The following is an 11,611-nucleotide window of genomic DNA, read 5'->3' as shown; positions in this document are numbered from 1 at the left end:
GAAACAAGCAACTTGGCCAAAATCACATAATTAGCAGGCAATAGAACCAGGAGTTGAAATTATGCTTTATGATTCCAAAGCACAGGTTCTTTCCCCATGTCAAAGAAAGGAAAAAATGTGAGCTTTCATCAAGGCCCTACTTCGTCATTTAGTCTTAGTTATGGGCTGAACTCCATACCCCTCAAATTTCAGGCCCCTCAAATCGAAGCCCTGATCTCTGGTACCTCAGAATGCGACTGTATAAGATCATTAAAGGTAATTAAATTAAAATGAGGTCTTTAGGGTTGGACCTAATCTAATATGACCAGTGTCATCATAAGAAGAAGGAAATTTGGGCATCAGACCTGCATGTGCACAGAAGAAAGACCATGTGCGAGAAGGACACAGCGAGAAAGCAACCATCTGCAAGCCAATGAGAGGCCTCAGAAGAAATCAGAGCTGCTGACACATTGATTTTGGACTTCCAGACTTCAGAACTGTGAAAAAATAAATTTCTGTCATTTAAGCCATGCAGTCTGTGGTATTTTGTTACAGTAGCCTGAGCAAACTAAATACAGCCTTCCAATAACCCAGACAGGTTGGCAGAATTTTCTTATAACTCAGGCTAAATGAGTTGCTTACAGTCACACGATCTGAAGCCCACGGTCTTCCACTGAGCTGCTGCTGCTTCTCTGACCCCAGTCAATGCTTTGTATACTGAAATGCACTGTAGAGAAACTGGAAATGAAACTGATGAACACACTGGCTGGCATGCTTGCAGTTCTGAAGCACCACACATCCCTAGCCACACAGCGGTTCAAACAAAAGGGACTGCAGCACTGCACGATGCTTTGCCAGAACACAAAAAACTGACACGTGTTTACAGCATAAATGATTGTAAGTTGAGTGCACCTGGGAACAAAGAAGCAAAGTATTTGGAGCATTCAAGAGTAAGTGCTTTTAAGCTTCTATTTTATTCTCTTCCAAGGAGAAGCCGACTTTTTAAATCAACAAGTACAACCCCATATGTGGAATGAGTGGCTGCTCTTGAGTCATATGCCAGATTAAATAGTTTAATTGTGTGTCCCTTTTAAATGTTCCATCAAAGCCTATGTGAATTCCTCTCTCTCAAAAACATTAGGCATCCACCAGAGGGCTGACAGCAGAAGCAAGAAGAACTACAATCCTGCAGCCTGTGGAACAAAAACCACATTCACAGAAAGATAGACAAGATGAAAAGGCAGAGGGCTATGGACCAGATCAAAGAACAAGATAAAACCCCAGAAAAACAACTAAATTAAGTGGAGATAGGCAACCTTCCAGAAAATGAATTCAGAATAATGATAGTGAACATGATCCAGGACCTCAGAAAAAGAATGGAGGCAAAGATAGAGAAAATGCAAGAAATGTTTAACAAAGACCTAGAAGAATTAAAGAACAAACAAACAGAGATGAACAATACAATAACCGAAATGAAAAATACACTAGAAGGAATCAATAGCAGAATAACTGAGGCAGAAGAACGGATAAGTGACCTGGAAGAGAGAATGGTGGAATTCACTGCTGTGGAACAGAATAAAGGAAAAAGAATGAAAAGAAATGAAGACAGCCTAAGAGAACTCTGGGAAAACATTAAACACAACAACATTTGCATTATAGGGGTCCCAGAAGGAGAAGATAGAAAAGACTCGGGAAAATATTTGAAGAGATGATAGTCGAAAACTTCCCTAACATGGGAAAGGAAATAGCCACCCAAGTCCAGGAAGTGCAGAGAGTCCCATACAGCATAAACCCAAAGAGAAACACGCCAAGACACAGAGTAATCAAATTGGAAAAAAACAAAAATTACTGAAAGTAACAAGGGAAAAATGACAAATAACTTACAAGGGAACTCCCATAAGGTTAACAGCTGATTTCTCAGCAGAAACAAGCCAGAAGGGAGTGGCATGGCACATTTAAAGTGATGAAAAGGAAGAACCTACAACCAAGAAAGGATCTCATTCAGATTTGATGGAGAAATCAAAAGCTTTACAGACAAGCAAAAGCTAAGAGAATTCAGCACTACCAAACCAGCTCTACAGCAAATGCTAAAGGAACTTCTTTAAGTGGGAAACACAAGGGAAGAAAAGGACCTACAAAAACAAACCCAAAACAATTAAGAAAATGGTCATAATAACATACATATCGATAATTACCTTAAACATGAATGGATTAAATGCTCCAACCAAACCCCACAGGCTTGCTGAATGGATACAAAAACAAGACCCATATATATGCTGTCTACAAGAGACCCACTTCAGACCTAGGGACACATACAGACTGAAAGTGAGAGGATGGAAAAAGATATTCCATGCAAATGGAAATCAAAAGCAAGCTGGAGTAGCAATACTCATATCAGATAAAATAGACTTTAAAGAATGATACAAGAGACAAGGAAGGGCATTACATAATGGTCAAGGGATCAATCCAAGAAGAAGATATAACAATTATAAATATATATGCATCCAACATAGGAGCACCTCAATACATAAGGCAACTGCTAACAGCTCTAAAAGAGGAAATCAACAGTAACACAATAATAGTGGGAGACTTTAACACCTCACTTACACCAATGGACAGATCATCCAAACAGAAAATTAATAAGGAAACAAGTTTTAAATGACACAATAGACCAGATAGATTTAATTGATACTTACAGGACATTCCATCCAAAAAGAACAGATTACACTTTCTTCTCAAGTGTGCACAGAACATTCTCCAGGACAGATCACATCTTGGGTCACAAATCAAGCCTCAGTAAATTTAAGAAAATTGAAATATCAAGCATCTTTTGTGACCACAACGGTATGAGATTAGAAATCAATTACAGGGAAAAAAACGTAAAAAACACAAACATATCGAGGCTAAACAATATGTTACTAAATAACCAAGAGATCACCTAAGAAATCAAAGAGGAAATCAAAAAATACTAAGAAACAAATGACAATGAAAACACGATGATCGAAAACCTATGAGATGCAGCAAAAGCAGTTCTAAGAGGGAAGTTTATAGCAATACAAGCAATACAAAACAATCTAATGTTACACCTAAGGGAACTAGAGAAAGAGGAACAAACAAAACCCAAAGTTAGCAGAAGGAAACAAATCATAAAGACACTACAGAAATACAAAACATTCTAAGAGACTACTACAAGCAACTCTATGCCTATAAAATGGACAACCTAGAAGAAATGGGAAAATTCTTAGAAAAGTGTAACCTTCCAAGACTGAACCGGGAAGAAATAGAATATATGAACACACCAATCACAAGTAATGAAATCGAAACTGTGATTAAAAACCTTCCAACAAACAAAAGTCCAGAACCAGATGGCTTCACAGGTGAATTCTATCAAACATTTAGAGAAGAACTAACACCCATCCTTCTCAAACTCTTCCAAAAAATTGCAGAGGAAGAAAACTCCCAAACTCATTCTCTGAGGCCACCATCACCCTGATACCAAACCAGACAAAGATACTACAAAAAAGGAAAATTACAGACCAATATCACTGATGAATATAGATGCAAAAATCCTCAACAAAATACTAGCAAACAGAATCCAACAACACATTAAAAGGATCATACACCATGATCAAGTGGGATTTATCCCAGGGATGCAAGGATTCTTCAGTATATGCAAATCAATCAATGTGATACACCATATTAACAAATTGGAGAATGAAAACCATATGATCATGTCAATAGATGCAGAAAAAGCATTTGACAAAATTCAACACCTATTTATGATAAAAACTCTCCAGAAAGTGGGCATGGAGGAAACCTACCTCGACATAATAAAGGCCATATATGACAAACCCACAGCAAACATCATCCTCAGTGGTGAAAAACTGAAAGCATTTCCTCTAAGATCAGGAACAAGAGAAGGATGTCCACTCTCACCACTCTTATTCAACATAGTTTTGGAAGTCCTAGCCACGGCAATCAGAGAAGAAAAAGAAATAAAAGGAATACAAATTGGAAAAGATGAAGTAAAACTGTCACTGTTTGCAGATGACATGACACTATACATAGAGAAACCTAAAGATGCCACCAGAAAACTACTAGAGCTAATCAATGAATTTGGTAAAATAGCAGGATACAAAATTAATGCACAGAAATCTCTTGCATTTCTATACACTAATGATGAAAAATCTGAAAGAGAAATTAAGGAAACGCTCCGATTTACCATTGCAACAAAAAGAATAAAATACCTAGGAATAAACCTACCTAGGGAGACAAAAGACCTATATGCAGAAAACTATAAGACACTGGTGAAAGAAATTAAAGATGTTACCAACAGATGGAGAGATATACTATGTTCTTGGATTGGAAGAATCAAAATTGTGAAAATGACTATACTACCCAAAGCAATCTATAGATTCAATGCAATCCCTATCAAATTACCAATGGCATTTTTTACAGAACTAGAACAAAAAATCTTAAAATTTGTATGGAGACACAAAAGACCCCGAATAGCCAAAGCAGTCTTGAAGGAAAAAAGCGGAGTTGGAGGAATCATACTCCCTGACTTAAGACTATACTACAAAGCTACAGTAATCAAGACAATATGGTACTGGCACAAAAACAGAAATGTGGATCAATGGAACAGGATAGAAAACCCAGAGATAAACCCACACACCTATGGTCAACTAATCTATGACAAAGGAGGCAAGGATATACAATGGAGAAAAGACAGTCTCTTCAACAAGTGGTGCTGGGAAAACTGGACAGCTACATGTTAAAAATGAAATTAGAACATTCGCTAACACCATACACAAAAATAAACTCAAAATCGATTAGAGACCTAAATGTAAGACCAGACACTATAAAACTCTTAGAGGAAAATATAGGAAGAAAACTCTGACATAAATCACAGCAAGATCTTTTTTGATCCACCTCCTAGAATAAAGGAAATTAAAACAAAAATAAACAAAGGGGACCTAATGAAACTTCAAAGCTGTTGCACAGCAAAGGAAACTACAAACAAAATGAAAAGACAGCCCTCAGAATGGGAGAATATATTTGCAAACAAATCAAGGGACAAAGGATTAATCTCCAAAATATATAAATAGTCATGCAGCTCAGTATTAAAGAAACAGACAACCCAATCCAAAAATGGGCAGAAGACCTAAATAGACATTTCTCCAAAGAAGACATACAGATGGCCAAGAAGCACATGAAAAGCTGCTCAACATCACTAATTATTAGAGAAATGCAAATCAAAACTGCAATGCGGTATCACCTCACACCAGTTAGAATGGGCATCATCAGAAAATCTACAAACCACAGATGCTGGAGAGAGTGTGGAGAAAAGGGAACCCTCTTGCACTGTTGGTGGGAATGTAAATTGATACAGCCACTATGGAGAACAGTATGGAGGTTCCTTGAAAAACTAAAAATAGAATTACCATATGATCCAGCAATCCCACTACTGGGCATATACCCAGAGAAAACCATAATTCAAAAAGACACATGCACCCCTATGTTCACTGAAGCACTATTTACAATAGCCAGGTCATGGAAGTAAGCTAAGTGCCCATTGACAGATGAATGGATAAAGAAGATATGGTACATATATACAATGGAATATTACTCGGCCATAAAAAGGAACGAAATTGGGTCATTTGTAGAGACGTGGATGGACCTAGAGACTGTCATACTGAGTTAAGTAAGTCAGAAAGAGAAAAACATATATCGTATATTAACGCATATATGTAGAACCTAGAAAAATGGTACAGATGAACTGGTTTGTAGGGCAGAAATTGAGACACAGATGTAGGGAACAAACTTATGGACACCAAGGGGGGGAAGTGGTGGGGGGGTGGGGGGGTGTTGTGATGAATTTGGAGATTGGGATTGACATGTCTACACTGATGTATATAAAATGGATAACTAATAAGAACCTGCTGTATAAAAAAATAAATATAAAAAATACAAAAAACAAAGACCAAAACAATAGGCATGTGGTTAAAGTCAGCAGTGATAGAGGGTAGCTTGAATTATTTATTCTTCTGGGCAAGTTCCAGAGACAGGTGCACGAGTATATGTTCCATGCCACAAATAGCTAGTGCAGAGAAGAAATACAATTGTCATCAAACAGTGAATTACTGCTGCTTCCATGGCCCTGTTCTTTATACAAGTAACCTGGGGCTGGTTCAGGGACCACACCGATGAGCTCTTACTGAAAAAAGAACTTAAGATTCAAGTGTGTAAATGTTCATTGCAACTCTCTTTACAATAACCAGGACATGGCAACCTAAGTGTCCATCGACAGATGAATGGATAAAGAAAATGTGGCACATATATACAATGGAATATTACTCAGCTGTAAAAAGAAACAAAATTGAGTTATCTGTAGTGAGGTGGATGGACCTAGAGTCTGTCATACAGAGTGAAGTAAGTCAGAAAGAGAAAAACAAAAATCTGTATGCTCACACACATATATAAAGAATCTTAAAAAAAAAAAGTGGTTCTGAAGAACCTAGTGGCAGGACAGGAATAAAGACACAGACGTAGAGAATGGACTTGAGGATACGGGGAGGGGAAAGGGTAAGCTGGGATGAAGTGAGAGAGTGGCATGGACATATATACACTACCAAATGTAAAATAGATAGCTAGTGGGAAGCAGCCGCATAGCACAGGGAGATCAGCTCGGTGGTTTGTGACCACCTAGAGGGGTGGGATAGGGAGGGTGGGAGGGAGACGCAAGAGGGAGGGGATATGGGGATATATATTTATACGTATAGCTGATTCACTTTGTTATATACCAGAAACTGACACAACATTGTAAAGCAATTATACTCCAATAAAGATGTTAAAAAAGCTTCAAGTGTGTAATGTTGAGAAATTTTGACTTTTGGAGAAGCACAAAATCACAATAAGTTCCAGATTTGGGGAAAAAGCAATGCATCATGTTGGCAGGAGTTTGGCATCCTGGGCCCCACTCCTCCAGAGCACCAGTTTTCTCTGACACCTTAATCACCTGTCTTACCTCTGAGTATGTACCATTTCCTGAAGGCCCTTTGAGCTGGAAAGACTTTAATACCCAGTGAGGCAAGTAGTTTGAAAACTACCTCCTCATCTTCCCCTGTTGAATGTCTTGGTGTTTCTTCCATTGGGCAGTCTTAATTTAGAGAAGGCCCTAAGAACTGGCTGGGTATATTTCTTCCCTCCAGGAAAGGGATTCTATACAGAGAAATTCCAACTTACAGAGGTAGCTGGTTCATTTTCCCCAGAAGTCCTTCATTGTGTCTAATTCAAGTTCTAGCATATGTAAGATCTGTTAGTGAAATGGTTACTGGGAGTAGTGAAAGAATTTAAGAATGGCATAGAATTTCTTCTGTAGCTCTTGAAGGCAGAGTGGGCTTTTAGAATACCTTTGGTTTAAAAAGCAAGCCTGTTTTCTTTCTGTCCCCACTAAACCTCCGGTCCTGAATGTTTTCTTCCGTATTGATCATCCTACTCTTCCCCCACCCATCCAGTAAGAAAGTTTGGGCAGAAGAAGCAAGAAACTAAACTCCTGAGTCCCGCATCTGCCATCCATGGTGGAAATACCCTCTTTCAAGCTAGGCCGTGTCTGTGGTTTTCTGTAGAGACAGCTGACTAGTATATGAGGATTCCCTATGAACAGCCAACATTTGAGTTTTCCTGGGCCCTGCATTTACTATGTGGTTTTTAAGTCACTGATTTGGACTTTGATGTAGAACAGAGCTGTTCCAATCCTACCTTCACCTCTTACAAGTTGTAAAAGCTTAAGCCAGTTCCTTGTACCTCGTTCTCCTCTTCTGTAAAGTGGAAAGAATCATGCCTACCTTATACGGTTGTTGGGAGGAGCTAATGCATTTAAAGTTCTAAGCACAATGCCCGGCACAGCTCAACAAACTTTCACTATTGGCTATTGTTATGGGCACTCAGAAAGGAGCCCTCCTCTCTGCTCCCTTCCCCTCTTCTCCATTCTATTCCCCTCCCCTTCCCATCCCATCCCATCCCATCTGGAACAGCTCAAGATGGGGAGTGTCCCCAAAGAGTCATTTCAGGGGTATCCCTGGAGATTTGGTTTCCTAGCTGGATTTTATTTAGAAACAAGATACAATCTCCTGAAACTGATTAAATGAAAAGTGCCTTCAGGTAGGAACAAGTTGGACTGGGATTCTGATCAGCTCTGCCACTCAGAGCTGTGATCTTGGGAAGTCACTTAACTGCTGGGTCTTGATATCGTCTGCCAAGAGAGCATTTGGACTGTCATCAGATGCTCTCAGAGGTCCCTTCCAGCTCTGAAATACTGTAATTTTTCTGGGTGAAGAGACCATCATCACCACTGTCCCTATTGTGCCTTTGTTTCTTCCAATTTTTGTTTAGTTGTTCTCCTTCTCTCTCCCAGGAGGAAACTCACTTTATCAGAGAATAATAATTACAACGCTTGCATGGGATATTTTAGGGGACAAAGAGCCTGTCTAGCTTCAATGAAAGGAATGAAGTGGGAAACAAAATCAAAAGCAGTCTTTTTGTTTAATTGAGAAACATTGAGCCTCCCAGAAAGCGTATTGTGTGAACTGACCTCCAGTGAGCATTATTTCTGAATGAGGGTCATCCCTGGTATACAAATTCCACCTTAAAGTGTAGTCCTAATGCCTGTGTAAGAATTCTTGCAACAATCTGTGGCAAACTGAATTGTTTTTCAGAATATTCTCTTCAGTACTTAATACATTGACTTCATGCCAAGAGAGATGGTGACCTTGGGAAAACTGGAAGCAGAGCACTTGAGTTCAAACCTTGGCTACTTCACTTACAGGAAAATTACTCACCTTCTTTTAGCCTCCATTTCTTTCTCTGCAAGGCAGCAATGATAATAATATTCATCTCAGGATCTCACATCGAGATTGCTGTGAACACCAAGTGGAATTGTTTCTACCGGGGAGAAGCAAATTTCAGTTTTAGTAAATCTAACTTACTTGAGAGTATAGGTGAAGGAAATGGCAACTTCACTTCCTCTGGGCTCTTTGGCCAGTCAGTGGACTGCAGTTTATCCATGAGAAACAGCTGTAGCTTTTTAATGGATTCTAGTTTTCCCCAGGTTCCTCGGGGTTTACCCTGAGTTTCAATTGTCCTTGGTGGGAAGAGGGACCAGCAGCTGCTTGGAGGCAAAGACGTGTTGTCGCCCCTGTGGGTATTCCGGGGATACTGCACATAGTGCCATCTTTAAGCAGCATAAACTAGGACGCTTTGATGGACAATGAGACCTTGAATATTTCATGTATCTTGTTTTCCAATTATACTTGAGTTCAGTAAGCTCAGTAGTAGGAAACTAAATTGCAGGTCTGGCAAAAGATTGAAGAGAAAAACCTAAAGTAAGAGGGTTTAAAAAAAACCTCCTTGCTCAGTTTGAGAGCTTTGGTTTACTTTTCTTGATACTTTTCTGCTACCATCTGGCTTGGATTTTCTTCAGGCAAAAATAACTCTGTGCTGATTTTGAAGTATTGGCTTATCTTTGATGCCTTTGTAGACTCACCCAGCTACTTCTGAATAAATGGCCCACGAGAAATGTGTGTTCATGCTCAGTGCAGGGTAGCTGATTCCAGAAATGTAAGCAGAATCAGCAAAGTCTCCCCAAGAGGAGGACTTATCCACGGAAAAACCATTTTCCCAAGCTAGCCAGAGAGTCTGAACTTCGGGGTAGGAGAGGAGGAGCAGGTGGTTGGGGTCTGGGCTGCAGGGCGAACTGGAGGGTTTTCTTGGCGTGTTTGCTCTTCGGGTCTAGAATTTACAGTATGTGAGAAACAGTGACATTCTCACACTGGTCCCTAGCCATGGAGGAAACCCTGTCCGGTGAGAAGCTGAGACATTTCAGCTCCTGACTCAGCGGACGACAGGGGGCCTGGTGAAGGGACTGATGTGCTTCTCTTACTGGTCCTCTGCCGTTTTCTTGCCTTTTAGTCCTTTTAACATCTCCTTTCCGCGTTTCGCCCTGCCGAGGCAAATTTTGAAACGTACCTACCCAGTCGTTTGAGCTAGAGCTGGCCTCTAGGTGGCGCTTCAGCACAGAGAATGGCAGTGGCTGGCGTCACCTCGGGCCAACATTTCTCAGGGATATTCATTATATAAGGCGATTCATGGGAATCGGGCTCCTCGCGTTGCACAAGAGAGGGGAGACCTGGCCTTTGTCACGTTCAGGCTACAACCTTGAAGAGATCACGGGTGGCAGGGGTCCGCAAAAGCGCCTAGCTCCCAGCAGCATCACACAGGTTTAGGTTCCTGCCACGCAGAGCCCAGAGTAGCTTGGCCTGGGCAGCAAGGTTTGGGCTTGGCCGGCTGGGAGAGTGAGCCCAGGGCTTCTTCAGGCTTTGTCCCCTCACATCCAGGAGGCCTTGCCCAGTCTCCCAGACCCAGACGGAGCACTTAGCTTGGTCAGCTGCCTGCCCAAGTTCTCCAGACATGGCAGACAGTTCCTGGGTTATGGCCCTCCCCTCTTCCCCGCATACCTCATTCTCACCCTCTGCTGTTTACAAAGCACTTTCCCCTGTGTGATCTCATTTGCTGTTCCCAGACTCCCAGGGAGGAGGGACAGGGTGGGGCCGTCCCTTGGTTTCCGGAGCCTTGAGAGGACACAAGGCATCATTGTAAGGACCCTTTTCCCTGTCTGTCTCTACCAGCAAATAGTGAGTTCCTTGGGGGCAACTACTGAATTCAACTTAGTGGTTTCAGGGTTTAGCAGTGGTGCTTGGCACAGAGAGGTGCTCAGATTTGTTTAATGAATGAAAAAAACATCTACAGATGAAGAAACCAAATCAAGGGACAGTACGTGGTAGAGTCCAGTCTAGAGGTTAGGGCTTCAGGCTTCTAGGACCAGTGACATTGCTGCAGTGGGTACTAATTACATCATATTTTTTTTCCAGTCAAAAATATGGATTGCTATTACAGGGACCCATGCAGATCTGTCTCCACGTCTGGCATTCAAGAACATGAACATTGTAAGCTGGGTCAGGCACTGGGGCCCCAGTCTGCTATCTGTCAAGGGGACACCAGGAGATGTGGGTAGGTCTGGGGGAGTGGCTGGCCATTGTGAGGACTTCCTTAAAAGTAGGAGGGCATGTTAGGCACTCTGAGCTTCTCATCTACCAAAACCCTTCTGTCGGGAATTCCCTGGTGGTCCAGTGGTTAGGCCTCCACGCTCTCACTGCCAAGGGCCAGGATTCAATCCCTGGTTGGGGAACCAAGAGCCCACAAGGCACACAGTGTGCCCCCCAAAACAAAACAAAACAAAACAGCCCTTCTGTCTTTGATAGACTATCTTGGGATCAAAAGCTCCATCCAGTTATTATCCACCCCCATCCCCCCGCCACTCCAATCTATGAATTAACACTTTCTTTGTTGTTAAATGTACATATTTCAGGTACTTTAGGACTCTGCGATGAGACTACATGAGTTCAAGTCCTGGCTCCATCACTTCCTAGCTGCTGACCTTGAGCAAACCATTTAAGCTCTTTGTGCCTCTATTTCTCATCTTTGGAATGATGAGAATAAAATATTTAATCCATAGCATTATGGTGGGGATTCAGAGAGTTAATATATATAAAACACTTTAAACAGTCCCTGGTAA

This window comes from Tursiops truncatus, chromosome 1, assembly GCF_011762595.2.
Source record: "Tursiops truncatus isolate mTurTru1 chromosome 1, mTurTru1.mat.Y, whole genome shotgun sequence".
Taxonomy (NCBI): domain Eukaryota; kingdom Metazoa; phylum Chordata; class Mammalia; order Artiodactyla; family Delphinidae; genus Tursiops; species Tursiops truncatus.
Note: the sequence above shows the minus strand (reverse complement) of the source record.